The sequence below is a fragment of the Eptesicus fuscus genome, chromosome 15 (assembly GCF_027574615.1).
Source record: "Eptesicus fuscus isolate TK198812 chromosome 15, DD_ASM_mEF_20220401, whole genome shotgun sequence".
In the NCBI taxonomy this organism is placed as follows: Eukaryota; Metazoa; Chordata; class Mammalia; order Chiroptera; family Vespertilionidae; genus Eptesicus; species Eptesicus fuscus.
The window spans coordinates 49,067,654-49,088,728 of NC_072487.1; the positions used below are offsets into that span (position 1 = coordinate 49,067,654).

The 21,075-nt window shown below is 40.5% G+C and overlaps 1 protein-coding gene and 1 pseudogene across 2 annotated transcripts in view; one reads left to right on the plus strand and one right to left on the minus strand.

The window, feature by feature from the left end:
• Positions 1-21,075, plus strand: part of UBE2R2 (ubiquitin conjugating enzyme E2 R2) — an 80,261-nt gene that overhangs the window by 10,702 nt on the left and 48,484 nt on the right. The gene's annotated exons all lie outside the window — the stretch shown is intronic.
• LOC114231752 (small nucleolar RNA SNORA42/SNORA80 family) lies at positions 4,869-4,998 on the minus strand (annotated as a pseudogene).

A 21,075-nucleotide genomic window follows, 5' to 3' on the forward strand; every position in this document is an offset into this window, starting at 1 on the left:
GAAGGGGAGAGAAACATTAGTGATGAGAGAGAATCATCCATCCACTGCCTCCTGCACACCCCCCCACTGGGGATCAAGCCCACAACCCGGGCATGTGCCCTGGGACCTGAATTGAACTGTGACCTCCTGGTTCATAGGTCAACGCTCAGCCAGCTAGGTTGCGTATTCATTTTAAAAAACAACATATTTTGAACACTTCCCCAGCTATCATTTAATCTTTTCTCTTTTGTTGGACTTGGAGATTCAATGTAGAATTGAACACATTTTCATATATATATTTGTGTATTTTTAACATAAGTTTCTGGTCCTGGACATATTGGATGAAGAGTTATGAGTACCTACTTAACATATTTAGAGAAGATATTATGAACTTGTTTTGACAAAGCACAGCAGTAAAAATGCCAATTTTTCTGGAGGAGAAGGAAACCACAAAAGAGGTGGCTACTATGGCCGTGTTTTTTTTGGTGTGTGTTTTGTTTTGTTTTGTTCCCCCCCCCTCCCTTTCCTCCCTCCCCTGGCCGTGGTTTTTAAAAATTGTATATGGAAAATTAAAGGAACTAGGATAACCAAAACAATTTTGAAAAAGGATGAGAAAGTTGGAAGACTCACATATGTAATTTTAATATGTATTGTAAAGCTATACTAATCAGGACAGTGTGGTGGCCCTCGCTGGTTTGGCTCAGTGAATAGAGCGATGACCTGCAGACCGAAGGGTCCTGGGTTTGATTCGGGTCAAGGGCACGTCCCTGGTTGCGGGCTCAGTCCCAGTAGGGGGCGTGCAGGAGGCAGCCGATCAGTGATTCTCTTTCATTATTGATGTTTCTATCTCTCCCCCCTCTCCCTTCCTCTCTGAAAAAAAAAAAAAAAAAAAAAGTGTGTATATATATATATATATATATATATATATATATTTATAAAGATGGTGTGGTAGTGTATTGGCTAAAGGAACGGAATAGAGAGCCAGAAATAGACTTACACAAATATAATCAATCAGTTTTTGTTTTGTTTTTTACAAAGGTGCAAACAAAAATCAGTGGAGAAAAGACAGTCTTTTCAACATGTGGTGTTGAGATACTGTGCATCCATATGTAAAGAAGTGAGCCTCAATTTGTAACATCATGTATAAAAATTAATTGAAAATAGGTCATAAACCTAAATATAAAACATAAAATAGTAAAAACCCTGAGAAGAAAGCATTGGAAAAGTCTTCTTGACCTTGGGTTTGGCAAAAAGCTCTTAGATATACAGCACCAAAAACATGATCTATGAAAGAAAAAATTTGGGGTGAACTTCATCAAAATTTAAAACTTTTTTTTTCAAATATATATTTTTTTATTGATTTCAGAGAGAAAGGGAGAGGGAGAGAGAGATAGAAACATCAATGACGAGAGAGAATCATTGATTGGCTGCCTCCTGCACACCTCCCTACTGGGGATCGAGCCTGCAACCAGGCATGTGCCCTTTACCAGAATCAAACCTGGGACCCTTCAGTCCTCAGGCCAACGCTCTATCCACTGAGCCAAACCAGCCAGGGCAAAAATGTAATACTTTTTATGTGATGGTCACAGTCAAAATAATTAAAAGACAAGCCATGAACTGGGAGAATATATTTGTATTGAGAAAGGACCTGGCTGCAGAATTTATGAAGAACTTAAAAAAAAAAAATACAAAAAAACCCCAAACCCAAACCAATTTATAAAATGGGTGAAAGATTTGAACAGGCATTTCACTAAAGAAGATATTTGGATGGCATAAAAGCACATGTGAAGATAAAGATGCTCATTAATCATTAGGAAAATGCAAAGTAAAGCCATAGTGAAGTACCGTTTACATAACCTTTTAGAATGGCTAAAATAAAATATTATACTGATAGTACTGAGTGTTGGTGAGGATGAGGATTAACTGGAACTTTCATATACATATGTCTGGTGAGAATGCAGTTTATTACAAAGTTAAGTATACAATTACCATATGCTTCAATAATGCCACTTCAAAGAATTTGTCATAGAGCAATTCAAGCTTGTGTAAATACTAAGTTTACACAAAAGTGTGAATGCAAATATTTATAGCAGCACTATTCATAATTGTCCAAACTAGAAACAACCCAAATGTCCGTCAGTGAATGAATGTATAAGCAAACTGATATCTCTATATTACCGAGTGCTATCTATAATAATAAAAGCGTAATATGCTAATTAGACCGGACGTCCTTCCGGACGAAGCCAAGGCAGCTGTGGCAGAGGCGGCGCTGCCACGGCAGCAGGGGCAGAGGCAGAGGCAGCCACCGCGGTGGTGGGGGCCAAGCCCTGTGCACGAATTTCGTGCATCGGGCCTCTAGTTCAGCAATAAAAGGGAACCAACTGTTAATACGTCAGTAACATGGATGAATATCAGAGGCATTATGGCAGTCTCATAAGATTACATTCTGAATGAGTCCATTTAGCTAACTTTCTGGAAAGACAAAACTGTAAATACAAAGAACTAGAGCAGTTGTTTCCTGGGGTTTGGGGTAGAGGGAGAGTTTGACTACACAGGGCAGTGTGAGGGAATTCTTTGGGGGTGTTGGGATTGTTTTGTATTTATGGTGGTGGTTACAAGAATCTGTGTACATGCTAAACTTATAAGTGTACACCAAGCCCTGGCCGGTGTTAGTCAGTGGTTAGAGATTTGAACTGCACACAAAGGGTCCCAGGTTTGACTCCCTGTCAAGGGTACATGCCTGGGTTGCAGGTTCGATCCCCAGCCTTGGTTGGGGTGCATGTGAGAGGCAATAAATCGATGTGTTTTTTCTCTCTACCCCCTCCACTCTCTAAAAATCAGTGGAAAAAATACCCTCAGGTGAAGATTAACAACAAAAAGTGTACACCACAAATGTGAATATTGCCCAGCTAGTGTGTCTTAGTGGTTCAAGCATCCACCTGTGAACCAGGAGGTCGCGGTTCAATTCCCAGTCAGGGGACGTGCCCAGGTAGCAGGCTTGGTCCCCAGTGTGCGGTGTGCAGGAGGCAGCTGATCAATGATTCTCTCTCATCATTGATGTTTCTACTTCTTATTCCCCCTCTCCCTTCTTTGAAAACAATACAAATATATTTTTAAAAAAGAAAGTGAACAATTTTGTTATCTAAATTTAAAAAGTAAGAAAAAGCAGATTTAATAAAGTTTTAGTTGTCAGTTATGCTCCAATAAAGCTGAAAAAATAAGATAAAAAATTTTAAAAGGAAAAAGGTTCTTGTTAAAGCAGAATGGCTTTGTTATATTTTCTGAGTACTACTTAGATGCACCTATTTCTTTTTTTTCCCTTTTTTTTCATGTATAGGGCGTAATGTCACAGGAAAGTCATAGTATCCTGCCTCCTGTGAAGAATAAGCCCAAGTTGCTGTTGGATGTGTTATTCACAGATAGATGCACCTATTTCTGAGGTTGAATGAACTAATAAACAAAAGGGAGTTCACTGTCATGGACTTTAAAAAGAAGCTACTTGCCTATGGCTGGTTTGGCTCAGTGCTTAGAGTGACAGCTGAGAACTTGAGGGTCGCGGATTCGATTCTGGTCAAGGGTGTGTACCTCAGTTGCAGGCTTGATTCCTGCCCCAGTCGGGGTACATGTGGGAGACAACCGATTGATGTGTTTTACATCAATGTTTCTCTCTCTGCCTTTCTCTCTCTCCCTTCCACTTTATAAAAAAAAAAAAAAATCAATGGAAAAAAATATCCTCTGGTGAGGATTAAAAATAAGAATAATAATGCACTGGCTGGTTTGGCTCAGTGGATAGAGCGTCAGCCTGTAGACTCAAAGGTCCCGGGTTTGATTCCAGTCAAGGGCACATGCTCGGGTTGCAGGCTCAGTCCCCAGGGACGATCAATATTTCTCTCCCTCTTCCTTTCCCTTCCTCTCTGAAATCAATAAAAATATATTTAAAAAAAAAGAAGAAAAAAAACAAAAGAAGTTACTTATGCCGCTCTTTCTTTCCAACTTGGGGGGGCATAATGGCTCCCGCAAAGAAGGGTGGTGAAAAGGGCTCTTGTGCCATCAAGGAGGTGTGTCCAGAGAATACACCATCAACATCCATAAGCGCATTCATGAAGTGAGTTTCAAGAAATGTGCCCCTCAGGCACTCAAAATCTGGAAACTTGCCACAAAGGAGATGGAACTCCATATGTACACATTGACATCAGGCTGAATAAACAAAGTTTCTCTGGGCTAAAGGAGTAAGGGATGTCCCATACCGTATCCAGGTACGGTTGTCCAGAAAATGAAATGAGGATGAAGAGTCACTAAACAAGCTCTATATGTTGGTCACCTATGTACCTGTCACCACTTTAAAAAATCTACAAACAGTTAATGTGGATGAGAATTAACTGCTGATGGTTGAATGAAGTTATAAAACTGCCAAAGGAAATAAAAGAAGCTACTTATTATGTATAGGCTATTGTTAGGGTCTTCATCCATTTAACCATATGTCCTGTATTTATATCTCCTACTGCTCTCTGCCAGAATCAATGTTATGAATATCATGAAAAGATGAAATTTTATTATATCCTTGGTTTTTCAGTTAAAAGGAAAAGATTTCTAAGATTTTTAAGATTAATAATGTTTAGCTAACTAGAAGACATACAGAGGATACAGTGCTGAGTTGTGTGTTGTTTTCTGTGTGTCCTGAGTTTTTATTCATGCTTTTAAAATGTCTTGCAGTCTAACCATATCTAAAAACCAGGGTTAGTTTTTCATATTGGAAGAGACCTTAGTGATCATCTGATTTTTCAAATAAAGACATTAAGGTCTAGGAAAGGAAATGACTAGTTCAAAGTTACAAGGGAATTTGTTAGAGAGCTAGCTATACAACTCAAGTCTAATTTATTTTCTCCCCTGATTGTGTAACCTGCTTCAGTGCCTACAGCTATGGGCAGAGACCAGGTGATGGTTGAAGGTCACAGTTTGCTCTGTCATGAGCACTATGAGAATCCAGGGGACGGGCCTGCCATAAATCCAAATCCATGTGTTCAGTCTTCTTAATATCCATTTCATTAAATCAGTGTATAATAATCACTAATAAATTATTTCATACTCTTTGGTTGAACTTTAAATTCTGTCCTACTTTAAGAATTCAAATCTACAGAAACATAATATATGCATTTAAATTAATTTTAAGGTACAGTTATGAATTTTGTTAAATATGCCATCATATTCAGATTTTTTTGGAAGAAAAAGCAATTGGAAAAAATAACAGGCAGTTTTCATACCATACATGTGAGAACAAAAATATTCTTTCCCTCCCAAAGAATGTAGAAAATGGCTCTAAAGATTATCTAAAAGTTATAACTAGTGTAGTATTGCAAATCCTCATTATTTTGAATTCTATTAATTTGAAATTTGTGGCAGTTTCTAACAAGAGCTCAACAGTTCCCTTACAATAAAAATGTTATTTAATAGAAGATTATGAGACTGAGAAGTAGTTAAACTATTATTATATGGATCATTTTTCAAATGTTTTTGATGACATAGCTTTTATAATTATAGTAATATACATAACATTTGTCACTTGAACCATTTTCAGTGCACAATTCAGTGACATTAAGTATATTTACAATGCTATGTAACCATCACCACTGTCTGTTTCCTGAACTTTTTCATTATCCCGAAGTGGAACTCTGTATTAATTAACTCCTCAGTTCCCCCTCCCTTGCTAACTTCTATTCAATTTTCTGTCTTTATGAATTTACCTAGTCTTGATACCTCATATAAGTGAAATTGTGTCCAGCTTATTTCACTTGTTAAGTTTTCAGGGTTTATCTGTGTTGTATGTATCAGAATCTCATTCCTTTTTTAATGGCTGAAAATAATAAAAAATCACATTTTGTTAACCCATTCATCTGTTGGTGGAGCTTGGGTTGTTTCCACCTTTTGGCTGTTGTGAATAATGCTGTTCTCGGATGCTGCAAGTGTTTAAAAGAAATTACCCATGCTCCCATTTCTCAGAGTATTATCTTCTTTCTTTTTTTTTTTAATATACTTTATTGATTTTTACAGAGGGCAAGGGAGAGGGATAGAAACATCGCTGAGAGAGAAACATCGATCAGCTGTCTCCTGCATGCCCCCTATTGGGGATTGAGCCTGCAACCAAGGTACGTGCCCTTGACCGGAAATTGAACCTGGAACCCTTCTTCAGTTCACAGGCCAATGCTCTATCCACTGAGCCAAACCGGTTAGGGCTTTTCTCTCTTTTCTTTTCTTTTCTTTTCTTTTCTTTTCTTTTCTTTTCTTTTCTTTTTCTTTTTCTTTTTCTTTTTCTTTTTCTTTTCTTTTCTTTTCTTTTCTTTCTTTTCTTTTCTTTTCTTTTCTTTTCTTTCTTTTCTTTTCTTTCGAGGGTGATGCAGAGTGAACTAGAGGCCATTTAGGTCTCTTTTTTTCCATATATATATATATATTATTTATTTATTTCAGAGGTGAAGGGAGAGAGAGAGAGAGAGATATATATATATATCAATGAAGTGAGAGAATCATTGATCGACTGCCTCATGCATACCCCACACTGGGGATCAAGCTCACAACCCAGGCTTGTGCCCTGGCTGGGAATTGAGCCATGACCTCCTGGTTCATAGGTTGATGCTTAACCACTGAGCAACACTAGCCAGACTCAAATTTTTTTTTAAATTCAGAAAGAGGAAGGGAGAGGGAAAGAGAAACATCAATGATGAGAATCATTGATCGGCTTTCTCCTGCACACCACCTATTGGGGATCCAGCCCGCAACACCATATGTGCCTGACAGAGAATGTAACAATGATCTCCTGGTTCATGGGTTGATACTCAACCACTGAGTCACACCGGCCGGGCTGTTTTGCTTTATTTTATGAGTAAAATGCTATTATGTTCCAAAGATACATAATAATTCTTTATTAGTCAAAAAAGGGTACTTTAAAATTTATTGTTATGTTTCTGTGCCTTTTCTCCTTTACCACCAATCATCATCTTCCCATGAAACACACACATACCTATAAAATTATAACCAAGCCCTAGCCGGTTTGGCTCAGTGGATAGAGCGTCAGCCTGCTGACTGAAGGGTCCAGGGTTCAATTCCAGTCAAGGGCACATGCCCGGGTTGGGGGCTCGATCCCCAGTAGGGGGCTTGCAGGAGACAGCCAGTCAATGATTGTCTTTCATCATTGATGTTTCTCTCTCTTCCTCTCCTTCCTCTCTGAAATCAATAAAAATCTATTTAAAAAAATTATAACCAAAACTTTTCTTTAAGCTTGGGAATTTTTGTGTTAATAGCTTTTATGATTTTATTCCAATGATTTTTGTATATGATGCTTTTAGTAAGTAGTTGATAGTTTTGAATTTTGTTCAGACAAGGAAATTCATAGAATATTTAAAATATTTCTGAGTCAGTACTTTCCATAGTAAGTGGGAACATTAGTAGAAGGTATTGTTAAGCTTAGTATTTAAGCTTCTTAGGTAATGCTTTTACTACTTAGAGAAGGATTTAGGACCTAAGTAAACCATCAATATGTTCTTTCTCATATATAATTGAAACTATCAATATTAACTTCAGAAATATAGAGAACATTTACTTTAAACTTTGTCATTTTAAAAAATGCTTTCATCAACAAATGTTTATTATGTTTACTATGTGTCAAATACGTTGTAAGTGCTAAGGATATAGTGAAGAAAACATAAAAAATCCTACTTCATGGAAATTAACATTGTAATGGGAGAGACAATTAATAAAAAGTATATGGCATCTGCCGAAACCAGTTTGGCTCAGTGGATAGAGCGTCAGCCTATGGACTGAAGGGTCCCAGGTTCGATTCCGGTCAAGGGCACGTACCTTGGTTGCGGGCACATCCCCAGTAGGAGGTGTGCAGGAGGCAGCTGATCAATGTTTCTCTCTCATCGATGTTTCTAACTCTCTATCCCTCTCCCTTCCTCTCTGTAAAAAAATCAATAAAATATTTTTTTTTGAAAAAAGTATATGGCATCATAGAAAGCGGTGAGTGCTAAGTGGTGAAGCAGTATGTAGTAGGGTCTGAAGTTGGGAAGAGTATATTAAAATTGTGTGTGTGTGTGAGTGACATTTTAGATATCTCTGAAGAAAGGTGGCTTTCAGCATAAAATCATAAGGAAGGGATGGAGCTAACTATGAAGATCATGGAATAGCATTTTACTTGGAAAGCTAGAGCTTTATCATATGCCCTCCTGAGTTAATGAAATAGAAGGCAGTGAGTAAAAGTTAGATTTTGTTATCTGTTTTAAGTGCTTGCAGTTAGATTTTTAAAGGACTGTTTAGTGCAGCTAATTTAGTGCAGTTTGGGTTTTTATGGGTTATGATTTTAGAGTTTACAAGCTTGCCACTTTTGATAATTATTTCTCAGTGGAGTTAGAGAATAGGCATTATGTATTTTAGTGATCTTTTAGTTCTACTGTGATAAACCTCATTCTTAATGTTAATTAACAGAGAGACAGTAATATATCATGGTTTAAAGTAGGGGCTCTGTCCTGGCTGGTGTGACTTAGTTGGTTAGAGCATGGTCCCATACACCAAAAGGTCTCGGGTTCAATTCCCAGTCAGGGCATGTACCCAGGTTGCAGGTTCAATCCCCAGTCGGGGTTTGTGCAGGAGGCGGCCAATTGATGTTTCTCATGTCAGTGTTTCTTTCTCTCCCTCCCTTTCTCTCTAAAAATCAATAAAAACATATCCTTGGGTGAGAATTATAAATAGGCTCTGGAGTCAGACAGCTAGGTCCCAGTTCAGGCTTTATAGATGTGATCTTGGACAAATGATTTAGCTTTAGTTTCTTCTGTAAAATGGGGGGGGGGGGGGGGCGGCAGGGCGGGGGGAATATGGCATCTACCTTGTCAGGGATACTTTGAGGATTAAATATGTTAGTACATGTAAAAGTACTTAGACTGTGCTTGCTTTGTATAAAGCACTCAGTAAATGTTAGTTGCTATTAGTGTTAGCAACACTGTTTTGAGTAGTATTTTTCATGTTATAAGTAATATACTTGCAGGATAAATAATATAGAACATTAGATTAACAGTTTTATATGCCCACTACCCTACAAACCCCTTATCCCTGGTCTTATTTCCCAACGATTTTTAAAATTTTTTATTTTATAAATTATTTTTTGAGTTGTGATAAAACATAACAAAATTTCCCATTATAACCATTTTAAGTGTGTCGTTCAGTATTTAATGCCATTAACTTTTGTAGTACTTTAAAAAGTACTTTTTTATCTTTTTTTAAAAAGATAAAAGTTATCTTTTTTTGCTATGAAAAATTATCATGTAAAATGTTATTTACTTCTCTTCTTATGTATATCCTCCCAATTTTATAATAATTGCTTAAACTTCTAAATTTCTTTTAAAAATATATTTTTTATTGATTTCAGAGAGGGAAGGGAGTGGAAGAGAGAGAGAGAAATATCAATGATGAGAGAGAATTGTTGATCCGCTGCCTCCTGCACACCCCCTACTGGGGATTGAGCTCGCAACCCAGGCATATGCCTTTGACCATAATTGAACCCTGGTCCCTTTAGTGCACAAGCTGACGCTCTATCCACACAGCCAAACCATTTAGGGCAACTTCTAAATTTCTTATTTCAAGTTAAAACATTAAACAAACCACAGTTATACATTTCCCTAATTTAAAGAATCAGATAGATTCCAGTCCTGACCTGGTGGCTCAGTTGGTTGGAGTGTTGTCCCCTACACCAAAAAGGTTGCAGGTTCAATTCCCAGTTAGGGCACATATCTAGGTTGCGGGTTCAATCTCCAGTCAAAGTGTATACAAAAGGCAACCAATTGATGCTTTTCTCTCACATCAAAGTTGTTTTTTTCCCCTCTCCCTCTCCCTTTCTCTTTTGAAATCAATAAAAACATATTAAAAAGAGAAAAGAAAACCTCTTACCTATTAGCCATCACACCTCATTTCCCCTCAACCTCTTCAACCCTAGTTAACCACCAGTTTAGATGTGCCTGTTCTGAACATTTCATATAAGTGGAATTAAATAGCACATAATATGTTAACTTTTGTGACTGACTGAATTTCATTTAGCATAATGTTTTCAAGGTTCATCATGTTGTATCAGTATTTCTTTTATTGCTGAACTAGAGGCCTGGTGCACGAAATTTGTGCATGGGGGTGGGGGTGGGGAGGGTCCCCTCAGCCCAGCCTGCACCCTCTCCAATCCAGGACATCCCTCTCACAATCCTGGACCGTTGGCTCCTAATCACACACCTGCCTGCCTGCCTGATCGCCCCTAACTGCCCCCCCCCGCCAGCCTGATCACCCCTAACTGCCTCTGCCTCTGCCTGTCAGCCTGATCGTCCCCAACTGTCCCTCCCCCCCCCCCCCCCCCCCCCCCGCTGGCCTGGTTGCCCCACACAGCCTGTTCAGTTGTCCGTTCGGTTGCGATGGTCGCTTAGGCTTTTATATAGATAGATAATCCATTGTATGGACATAGCATATTTTGTTTATCCATCATTTGTTGATGGACATTAGTGTTTCTACTTTTTGGCTATTAGTTATGCTTCTGTGAACATTTATGTACAAGTTTTGTGTGGATATACTTTCATATCTCTTGGGTGTATACCTATGAGTGGAATTGCTTAGTAACCATGTTTAATTTTTGGGGGAATTGCCAGACTGTTTTCCAAAGTGGCTGCATCATTTTACCTTTCCATGAATCTCCTAGAGTATTCTGAACTTCATTCTGTATTGTTGTCTTCTATATCTAGTTTGCAGCTGTTACCTGAGATCACTACCTTCACCATCATCTTGGGTATTTCATACTCCTTCTACCTTTGTTGGAGTGGTTGTTTTCTATATTTTCTGTGTCTTCTTTGTTTCGTTCTCTTGTTTTAGCATATCACATCCTTCAGTAGATTTTTGAGAAAGTGTGCATAGCAGGTAAATTTTTGAGTTCTTGTTCTAACTCTACAGTTGCTTGGCAGGGCATATAACTCTAGGTTGGAAATCCTATAGCTTTAGAATTTTGAGGCTATTGCTCTATTGTCTTCTTGGTTCTGGAAGTACTGTTGGAAATTCAAAGCCATTCTAAATCCTGTCCATTGTATGTGACTTTTTTTTGGAGTTTGCAGAATCTTCTTTGTATTCCCAATGTTCTAGAATTAACATCACTGTGGATATTCATGTTCTTTAGTGTTGGGAAATTATCTTGAATTATTTGAATGATATTTTCTCCGGTACATTTTTGTTGTTCTTTTTTGGAAGCACTTATCTAGGTATTAGATTACCCAGATTATTCCTCTGATTTAAAAAATCTTTTCCTACAATCAGTTTGTGCTTTTACTCTTTTATTTTTGTTTTTAAATTTTTTAAATTTAATAAATCTTTATTGTTCAGATTATTACAATTGTTTCTCCTCGCCCCCCCCCCCATATCTCCCCACCACCCGGTTCCCACCCCTCCCCCCCCGCTGTCCTTATCCATAGGTGTATGATTTTTGTCCAGTCTCTTCCCGTACTCCCCACACAGACACCCCTTTCCCCCTGAGAATTATCAATCCACTCCCATTCTATGCCTCTGATTCTATTATGTTCACCAGTTTATTCTGTTCCTCAGATTTTTAATTCACTTGACTTTTAGATTCACTTGTTGATAGATATGTATTTTTTGTTCATAACTTTTATCTTTACTTTTTTCTTCTTTTTCCTCTTTTTAAAGAATACCTTTCAGCATTTCATATAATACTGGTTTGGTAATGATGAATTCCTTTAGCTTTTTCTTATCTGTGAAGCTCTTTATCTGCCCTTCAATTCTGAATGATAACTTTCCTGGGTAGAGTAGTCTTGGTTGTAGGTTCTTGCTATTCATCACTTTGAATATTTCTTGCCACTCCCGTCTGGCCTGCATAGTTTCTGTTGAGAAATCAGTTGACAATCGTATGGGTGCTCCCTTGTAGGTAACTAACTGTTTTTCTCTTGCTGCTTGTAAGATTCTCTCTTTGTCTTTTACCCTTGGCATTTTAATTATGATGTGTCTTGGTGTGGTCCTCTTTGGATTCCTTTTGTTTGGGGTTCTGTGCGCTTCCTGGCCTTGAAGTCTATTTCTTTCACCGGGTGGGGGAAGTTTTCTGTCATTATTTCTTCAAATAGGTTTTCAGCGTCTTGCTCTCTCTCTTCTTCTGGCACCCCCATAATTCTGATGTTGGTACGCTTGAAGTTGTCCCAGAGGCTTCTTACACTATCTTCAACTTTCTGAATTCTCTTCTCTTCTTGCTTCTCTTGGAGGAGTGTCCTTTGCCTCTTTGTATTCCAAATCTTTGAGTTGATTCTTGCGTTCCTCTAGTCTGCTGTTGGGTCTCTGTATAATATTTTTTATTTCAGTCAGTGTATGTTTAATTTCTAGTTGGTCCTTTTTCATAGCCTCGAGGGTCTCATTAAATTTATCGGCCTTTTCCCTGAAATTCTTGAAAAAACCTTATAACTGTGGCTTTGAACTCTATGTCCATTTGTTTGTTCTCCTCCATTTCTTTCGTTTGGGATCTCTTTCCTTGCCTCCTCATTTTTGCTGCTTCCCTGAGTTGGTTGGGTAGCATTGTGTACTAGGTGTCCTATTGGTTCAACGGGTCAGCCTCCGAGTTACCTGAGGTGGACACTCTTGGTGTACCCCTTTGTGGACTGTGTGAACAGCCTTGTTGTGGTTAAGTTTTTTAAAAATATATTTTCTAAAGAAGTTTCTTTTTTTTTTTTTAATATATTTTATTGATTTTTTTACAGAGAGGAAGAGAGAGGGATAGAGAGTTAGAAACATCGATGAGAGAGAAACATCGATCAGTTGCCTCTTGCACACCCCCTACTGGGGATGTGCCCGCAACCAAGGTACATGCCCTTGACCGGAATCGAACCTGGGACCTTTCAGTCCGCAGGCCGACGCTCTATCCACTGAGCCAAACCGGTTTCGGCATGGTTAAGTTTTGATTGTTGTTGGTGTCACTGGGAGGAATTGACCTCCAGGCCAATTGGCTGTGAGGACCTGCTGTGTCTATAACAGAAGAATTGCTATGCTGGAGACACGTTTATGGGGCAGGTCTTGTTCCAGTAGGGCTTTGGTGCTCACTGAGTCTGCCTCTTGAAAGTGTCCCTTATGAGAGTGGTTGAAATCTGGTGTTGTCTCACACCGACCACTAGATGCCCTCATTTCTGGATCTCCAATGGAGTGCAGGTCAGCTATTGTCTGAGGCCCCCCAGCAGGAGCTACAGCAAGAACTACAGTTTTCTCCTCTTTGCTTGGGCGGTTTTGGAGCAGTTTGACTGGAGCTGCAGTTTATTTGGTTAAGCTTCCACAGAACAGGCCATTTATATGCAAAAGCCTCTGTGTGGAGCCTGGGCGGGTTTGTAGAATGTGCGGGGCGGGGTCTCAGGGCAGGGTGGGGTCTCTGGGCGTCACTAGGCTAGGGCATGGCAAACGGCGATGGCTGCCGTCAGCCGTCTCTGCCTTTCCGCGTTTCCAAGTCCCCGCGTCCCACACCGCAATAAACAGTGATTGCTGGGCGCACCTCTGCAAAAAAGTCACTCTCACTTTCCGACCCTATGGCCGAGAGTCAAGCTTCTCCCCGTAGGTGTCTGGGTCCCCCGCGTGTCCCCAGAAACTGGATTTCAGAGTGATCTGGAGCTTGTCTCCCTTCGGGTTGAAGAAAAGCCGCGCGCCCAGTCGCCCGCCACCAGCCCGATTCGCCGCCTCCGTACCTCAGCTTTTCAGTGTTTGTGCTCCTTTCTCTTCTTAGTTGTAAATCTTCCACTCATCCAGCTTTCCCGTGATTCTGGGTGGTAGACGTTTTGTCTTTTAGTTGTATTTTTGAAATTGTGCGAGGTGGCAGTTTAGTTGTTTAACTTTGCCGCCATCTTGGTTCTTCCCGTGCTTTTACTCTTTTAAATTATTACCTCATCTTTATCTTCCATTCTTCCTGTGAAGTTTATTTTTGTTCTGTGTAGCATTTTTTATTGTAACTTACAATAAGATGTGTCTATCTTAAGTGTGTGGCTTGATTAGTTTTGACAAATGTGTACATCTAATTTAGCCATTACCTGTAGTCAAATTATAGAACATTTCCATCATTTAAGAAAATTACCTTATACCCCTCTCCAATCATTTTCTTTCACACCATCCCAGACAACCACAGTTGTCACCTATCACCATAGCTCTAGGTTTGCCTGTTCCAGAACTTCATATATGAAATCATACAGTTTGTATTTTTAGGTTTGGCTTCTGTTGCTCAACATAATGTTTTTGAGATTCACATGTTACAAGTATGTTCTTTTTGATGAGTTGTATCTTATTGGGTTAATAGACATTTGAATTGCTTCTAATCTTTGGCTACTCAAAATAAAGCTTTTATGAACATTCTTTTTAAAAAATATATTTTTATTGATTTCAGAGAGGAAGGAAGAGGGAAAGAGATAGATAGAAACTTTAATGATGAGAAGGAATCATCTATTGGCTGCCTGCTGCACACCGCCATAGGGGATCGAGCCAGCAACTGGGGCATGTGCCTTGCCTGGGAATCTAATCGTGACCTCCTGGTTCACAGGTCGTTGCTCAACCAATGAGCCACATCAGCTAGGCTATGAACATATTTTTATTCCTGCTGTTTATTTAATTTTAAGAGTGCTCTCTTGATACCTGATTTTTAAAAAATATGTTTTTATTGATTTTAGAGAGAAAGGAAGAGGGTGAGTGAGTTAGACACCTCGATTAGAGAGAAACATCACTGATGGATTGCCTTCTGCGTGCCCCCTGCTGGGGGTCAAGCCCGCAACCCTGGGCATGTCCCCTTCACTGGAATTGAACCCAGGACCCTTCAGTCAGCAGGCCAACACTCTATCCATTGAGCCAAACCAGCTAGGGCTGCATTCTCAATTTATTACAATTTAAGCTACTGCTTTTCAAAAAATGCAAGAGCCATATAACAGCTCGGGCTCCCCTTGACTGGAATCGAACCAGGGACCCTTCAGTCCGCAGGCTGATGCTAACTAACCACTGAGCCAAACCAGGTAGGGCTAGATTTTTTTTCATATATAAATGGTAGCATACTTAATTGCAGCATTCTTCTTTCTTTCACTTAATGTATATATATATATATTTTTTAAATATATTTTATTGATTTTTCACAGAGGGGAAGAGAGAGGGACAGAGAGTTAGAAACATCGATGATAGAGAAACATCGATCAGCTGCCTCCTGCACAACCCCCACTGGGGATGTGCCCGCAACCAAGGTACATGCCCTTGACCTGGAATTGAACCCGGGACCTTTCAGTCCGAAGGCCGACGCTCTATCCACTGAGCCAAACCGGTCTCGGCTAATGTATATTTTAATATATACTTTCCATAGCATTAAAGAGTTATTAGCACCCTCACTCTTTTTCTTTAGTTATTATTTTTGCACATTTGTTTATTTCTAGGTAATTTATTGTTGCTATTCCAAATAGGATATTTTCTTAATAGATATTTATTTGTGAGAGTCCTATTGAATTTATTGTGTTAATTTGTGCTGGTTTCTCCTGTATTTGGAATAATTTTCCAGTTGATTCTTTTTAGATTTCCAAGTAAACAATATAACTTGAAAATTATGATAGATTTAGTTGTTTTTTTTTTTTTACACTTTTCTTTGTTGTGTTTAATTACACTGGCTGCTATATGGAGAAATTAAGTAACTATTATGCTAAAGCATATCCTTATCTTTATCTGACTTTACTGAGAAGCTTGTGGCACTTATTGAAAACTAGAGGCCCGGTGCACGAAATTCGTGCACGGGTGAGTGGTGTACCTCAGCCCAGCCTGCACCCTCTCCAATCTGGGACATCCCTCTCACAATCCAGGACTGCTGGCTCCCAACTGCTCGCCTGCCTGCCTTCCTGATTGTTCCTAACCACTTCTGCCTGCCAGTCTGATCACCCCCTAACCACTCCCCTGCCAGCCTGATTGATGCCTAACTGCTCTCTTGCCGGCCTGATTGCCCCTAACTGCCCACCCTTGCAGGCCTGGTCACCCCTAACTGCCCTCCCCTGCAGGCCTGGTCCCCCCCAACTGCCCTCCCCTGCAGGCCTGGTCCCCCCCCAACTGCTTTCCCCTGCAGGCCTGGTCCCCTCCAACTGCCCTTCCCTGCAGGTCCAGTTGCCCCCAACTTCACTCCTTTGCCAGCCTGGTCACCCCTAACTGCCCTCCCCTGCAGGCTTGATCACCCCCAACACCCTCCCGTGCAGTCCTGGTCCCTCCCAACTGCCCTCCCCTGCAGGCTTGATCACCCCCAACGCCCTCCCGTGCAGTCCTGGTCCCTCCCAACTGCCCTCCCCTGCTGGCCTAATCGCCCACAACTGCCCTCCCTTGCAGGCCTGGTCCCTCCCAACTGCCCTCCCCTGCTAGCCATCTTGTGGTGGCCATCTTTGACCACATGGGAGCAGCCATCTTGTGTGTTGGAGTGATGGTCAATTTGCATATTACTCTTTTATTAGATAGGATAGAGGCCTGGTGCTTGGGTGGGGGCCGGCTGGTTTGCCCTGAAGGGTGTCCCAGATCAGGGTGGGGGTTCCCTTGGGCATGGGGTGGCCTGGGTAAGGGGCCTGTGGTGGTTTGCAGGCTGGCCACGCCCCCCGGTGACCCAAGCGGAGGCCCTGGTATCTGGGATTTATTTATCTTCTGTAATTGAAACTTTGTAGCCTTGAGCAGAGGCCAGGGCAGGCCAGGAAGCTTGGCTTCCTCCATTGCTGGGGAAACCCAAGCCTCCTGCTTTTTTGTTGGGATTTATTTATCTTCTATAATTGAAACTTTGTAGCCTTGAGCGGAGGCCAGGGCCGGCCAGAGCAGGCGGGAAGCTTGGCTTCCTCCATTGCCAGGGAAACCCAAACCTCCTTCTCACTCTGTGGCTGCAGCCATCTTGGTTGGGTTAATTTGCATACTTGCTCCTGATTGGCTGGTGGGTGTGACTTTTGGGCGCAGTGGAGGTACAGTCAATTTGCATGTTTCTCTTTTATTAGTGTAGATTTCTCTTTTTTTAAATATATTTTATTGATTTTTACAGAAAGGAAGGGAGAGGGATAGAGAGCTAGAAACATAGAAGAGAGAAACATCGATCAGCTGCCTCCTGCACACCTCCTACTGGGGATGTGCCCACAACCAAGGTACATGCCCTTGACCGGAATCGAACCTGGGACCTCTCAGTCCGCAGGCCGACGCTCTATCCACTGAGCCAAACCGGTTAGGGCAGATTTCTCTTTTATTAGTGTAGATTATATGGGCCTGGCCGGGCGTGGCTCAGTGATTGAGCATCGACCTATGAACCAGGAGGTCACGATTCGGTTCTCATTCAGGGCACATGCCCAGGTTGCGGGTTTGATCCCCAGTGGGGGATGTGCAGGAGGCAGCCGGTCAGTGATTCTCTCTCACTGTTGATGTTTCTCTCTCCCCCTTCCTGTCTGAAGTCAATAAAAATATATTTTAAAAAAATTATATGTGTTTGAGGTTGGACATATATGCATTATCATATTATTGAAGTATTTGGCTTTAAAAAATAATCAAGAATGGATGTTGAATTCTCTTGCATGCCTTTTCCATCTCTATGGAGATAATATGTTGTTTTTTATTCCTGATTCTGTTAATCATTAAATTATTTACAAATACTGTCACCTAATAGTATATAGTTATTAATTAGTAGTATACAGTTATTATTTAGAACCAGTAAAGGAAAGTGGAGAAGGTTCTAGGCTTGCCTATTTGGTTGAAATAAGACTGCCTGGAAAAGAGCCAGTTTCACACATGTAGAAAACAGTTCAATTTCCATTAAATTCCAGGCATTTTTTTTCACGTCTAGAAGAGTCTAAATGAGAAAATTTCTAACTCAACAGAGAATTACAAAGATAATAGGTACTGTTTATTGAGTGATTAACATGTTCTCTGCCCTGTGTGAAGAATATATATGTATTTTTTTGTAGTATCCAGACTTTATTAGTTACTAGCTGTGTGACCTTGTGCAAATTTTTAAAAACCTTTTTATTCATTTTTCTCATTTGTAATATCTATCTTATCTATCTACATATATATATAAAATCTATATATATAAAAGCCTAAGCAACCGGCAGACCAGCCAACCATTCGGTAGCTATGAAATGCACTGACCACCAGGGGGCAGATGCTCAACGCAGGAGCGGGAACTACAGGCATGGAAACATGGATCAGACTGATGAATCTCAGAGGGAAAAGTGGGGGGAGGGCGGAAAGAGATGAACCAAAGATCTTATAAGCATACTAGAGACCTGGCCTGCAGGGATCAGGCCAAAACCAGCTCTCCAATATCCTTTGAGGGATCCCAGATTGCGAGAGGGCGCAGGCCAGGCTGAGGGACCCCACCGGTGCATGAACGGGCCTCTAGTGGGTTTGATAATACCAATTGCATAGGGTTGTTTTAAGAATTAAATGAGTTAATATATTTAAAGAATTTAGAACAGTGCCTGGAACATAGTAAGCACTAGGTAATTGAAGAGCTACTACTATCTTACATTTCTTACAGCATGAGGTGTCACGGAACCACTTTTATATATTTTGGGGAACTATATAGCTCACGGGGATTTTGAGTCCAGAGTTACCCAGATTAGTTTGCACTCCTGATTCTAAAGCTTATTAATTCTGTCTGTCTTAACTATATTTTGCCCTGGCTCCCAAAGCAGGATAATTGGATGTTCAGGCAGGGAGGTTTATTGGCACCATGGCAAGCAGAAACTGAATATACTTTTAGAACAAGAACTTCAGAATTAAAGTTGGGGCTCACATTGTCATTTGGGCTGGAAAAAAGAGATTGGAGTCCAGTAATTAGAACATTCAGGATTCAACTGAATCTGAGGATCAAGGGCTATACATAGTAATCAAGTCAGAATTGTTCCTGGGAGTAGGGATGCGCTGATTCTGTGGGTGTTGAAAGTGGCATAGCTGCAAGGAAGATTACTGTGGAAACTGGTAACTAGGCTATCATTAGTTACTTCATTTCTCAGTCACCTGTATTTACTCATCTCATTATTTGAGACCAGCTGTGCCCAGATATTAGCTGGACTCCTGAGCTACTGAACTCATGGTTTAGACGTCCTTTGGAATAACAAGTTTCATCTATTTCCTGATGGCTGATGACATAACTGACTTGCCTATCTGGATTCCTGACTTATGGCTTACTCTTTACCTCTCAAAATTTGCCGGCCCCTCCAAATCCTGCCAATCCAGATTCCTTACTGATTTCACATAACTGACTTGATACTTTTTTCCTTTTATGTTAACATTTTCATTTGTAAAAGTAATTTAGCTATATCCTTTTTGTTATTATTTTTTTCAAATTGATTTCAGAGAAAGAAAGGGAGAGAGAGAGAAACGTCGATCTGAGAGTGAAACATCGATTGGTTGCTTGCTGCATGCACCCTGATTTGGGATTGAACCCACAACCTGGGTCTAAGCCCTGATTGGAATCGAACCTGCCACCTTTTGGTGTATGGGATGATGCTTCAACCAACTGAGCTACACTGGCTAGGGCAGCTACATCCTTTTTAAAGTCAAACATACTGTAAAGTTTATAATAAAAAGTCGAGTCCCTTACCACTCCCCGCTACCCAGAAGCAACCTTTTTCAGCTTTTTAGAATGGAGAGAAAGTGAATCTGTATTTACCTCCCTCCCTCCTGTGGTTACCTCCAGCATAAAGCCACACCTGAGGAGAGCCCTACTCCTAGATTCAGTCACCCATGCCAGTATTTATTTAATCATTTGTTGTTCTTTCTAGGATTAAATTCATGAATTCTCAATTTATGGCTCTTTATCATTATTTTTTGCTCATACCAGATCTTTTCTTGTTTGTTGTTTGGTTGGTGTATGTGTGTGTGTGTGTGTGTGTGTGTGTGTGTGTGTGTGTGTATGTGTGTGTGTGTGTGTGTATATATATATGTTATATATATATATACACACACACACACACATTTCTTTTTATCCCCATTTTTACTTCTCTTCCCTTTCAATACCTTAGGCCAGTGATTTTCAGCCTTTTTCATGTCATGGCACATATAAACTAATTACTAAAATTCTTCAGCACACTAAAACATATATGCCGATCTGGCAAAAAAAAAAAACAGGTGTAATTTTGACTCATTCACACCAGACAGCTATTGTTGTATTGGCTATTGTCATTTTTTAATTTGACAATCTAAGGGGAAAGAGATCAGTGCCTCTAAGTAGTCATGTATTGCATGGTTTAAAAATTCTTGTGACACATCAGTTAAAAATCACTGCCTTAGGCAATCATCTTCTATACATATATAAAAGCCTAATATGAGAATTGTCCCCTCGGGAGTTCGACCGGGTGACTGGGAGTTTGATCGCTTGCTATAATGTGCACTGACCACCAGGGGGCGGCATGGAACAAAGGAAGGCTTTGGCCGGCAGCCGGAAGGCCCTGATCGGCCCTGATCACTGGCCAGGCTTAGGGATCCTACCTGTGCACAAAGTTCATGCACCGGGCCTCTGATTCTAATATATTTACGAATATCCTTTGGTAAACACTCATATTTTAAAAAATGTTTTATTGGTTTTAGAGAGGGAGCACCATCGATGTGAGAAACATTGATTGGTTGCTTCCTGCTTGCACCCCGACCTGGGACCAAACTCACAACCTGGGCATGTGCCCTGAGTGGAAATTGAACTGGTGACCTTTTGGCACACAGGGTGATGCTCAATCAACTGAGCCACTCTGGCCAGGGCAGTAGCCATTCTTTTAAAAAAATATTGAGCCCAGCCAGTGTTGCTCAGTGGTTTACTGCCTGACATGAATGAGGATGTCTGTGATGCTTCGGTTCTGGGTTGTAGGGTGGAACCCCAGTAGGGGGTGTGCAGGAGGCAGCCAATGGATGTTTCTTTCTCATTGATGTTTCTATCCCTCTCTTTTCCTCTCTATAAAATCTATAAGAATACTTTAAAAATATATATTGAAGTCCTGGATGTGTTGTCAGTGGTTACAGTGTTGGCCCATGCATGGAAGGGTCACGGGTTCAATTCCCGGTCAAAGACATGTACCTGGGTTACAGGTTCGA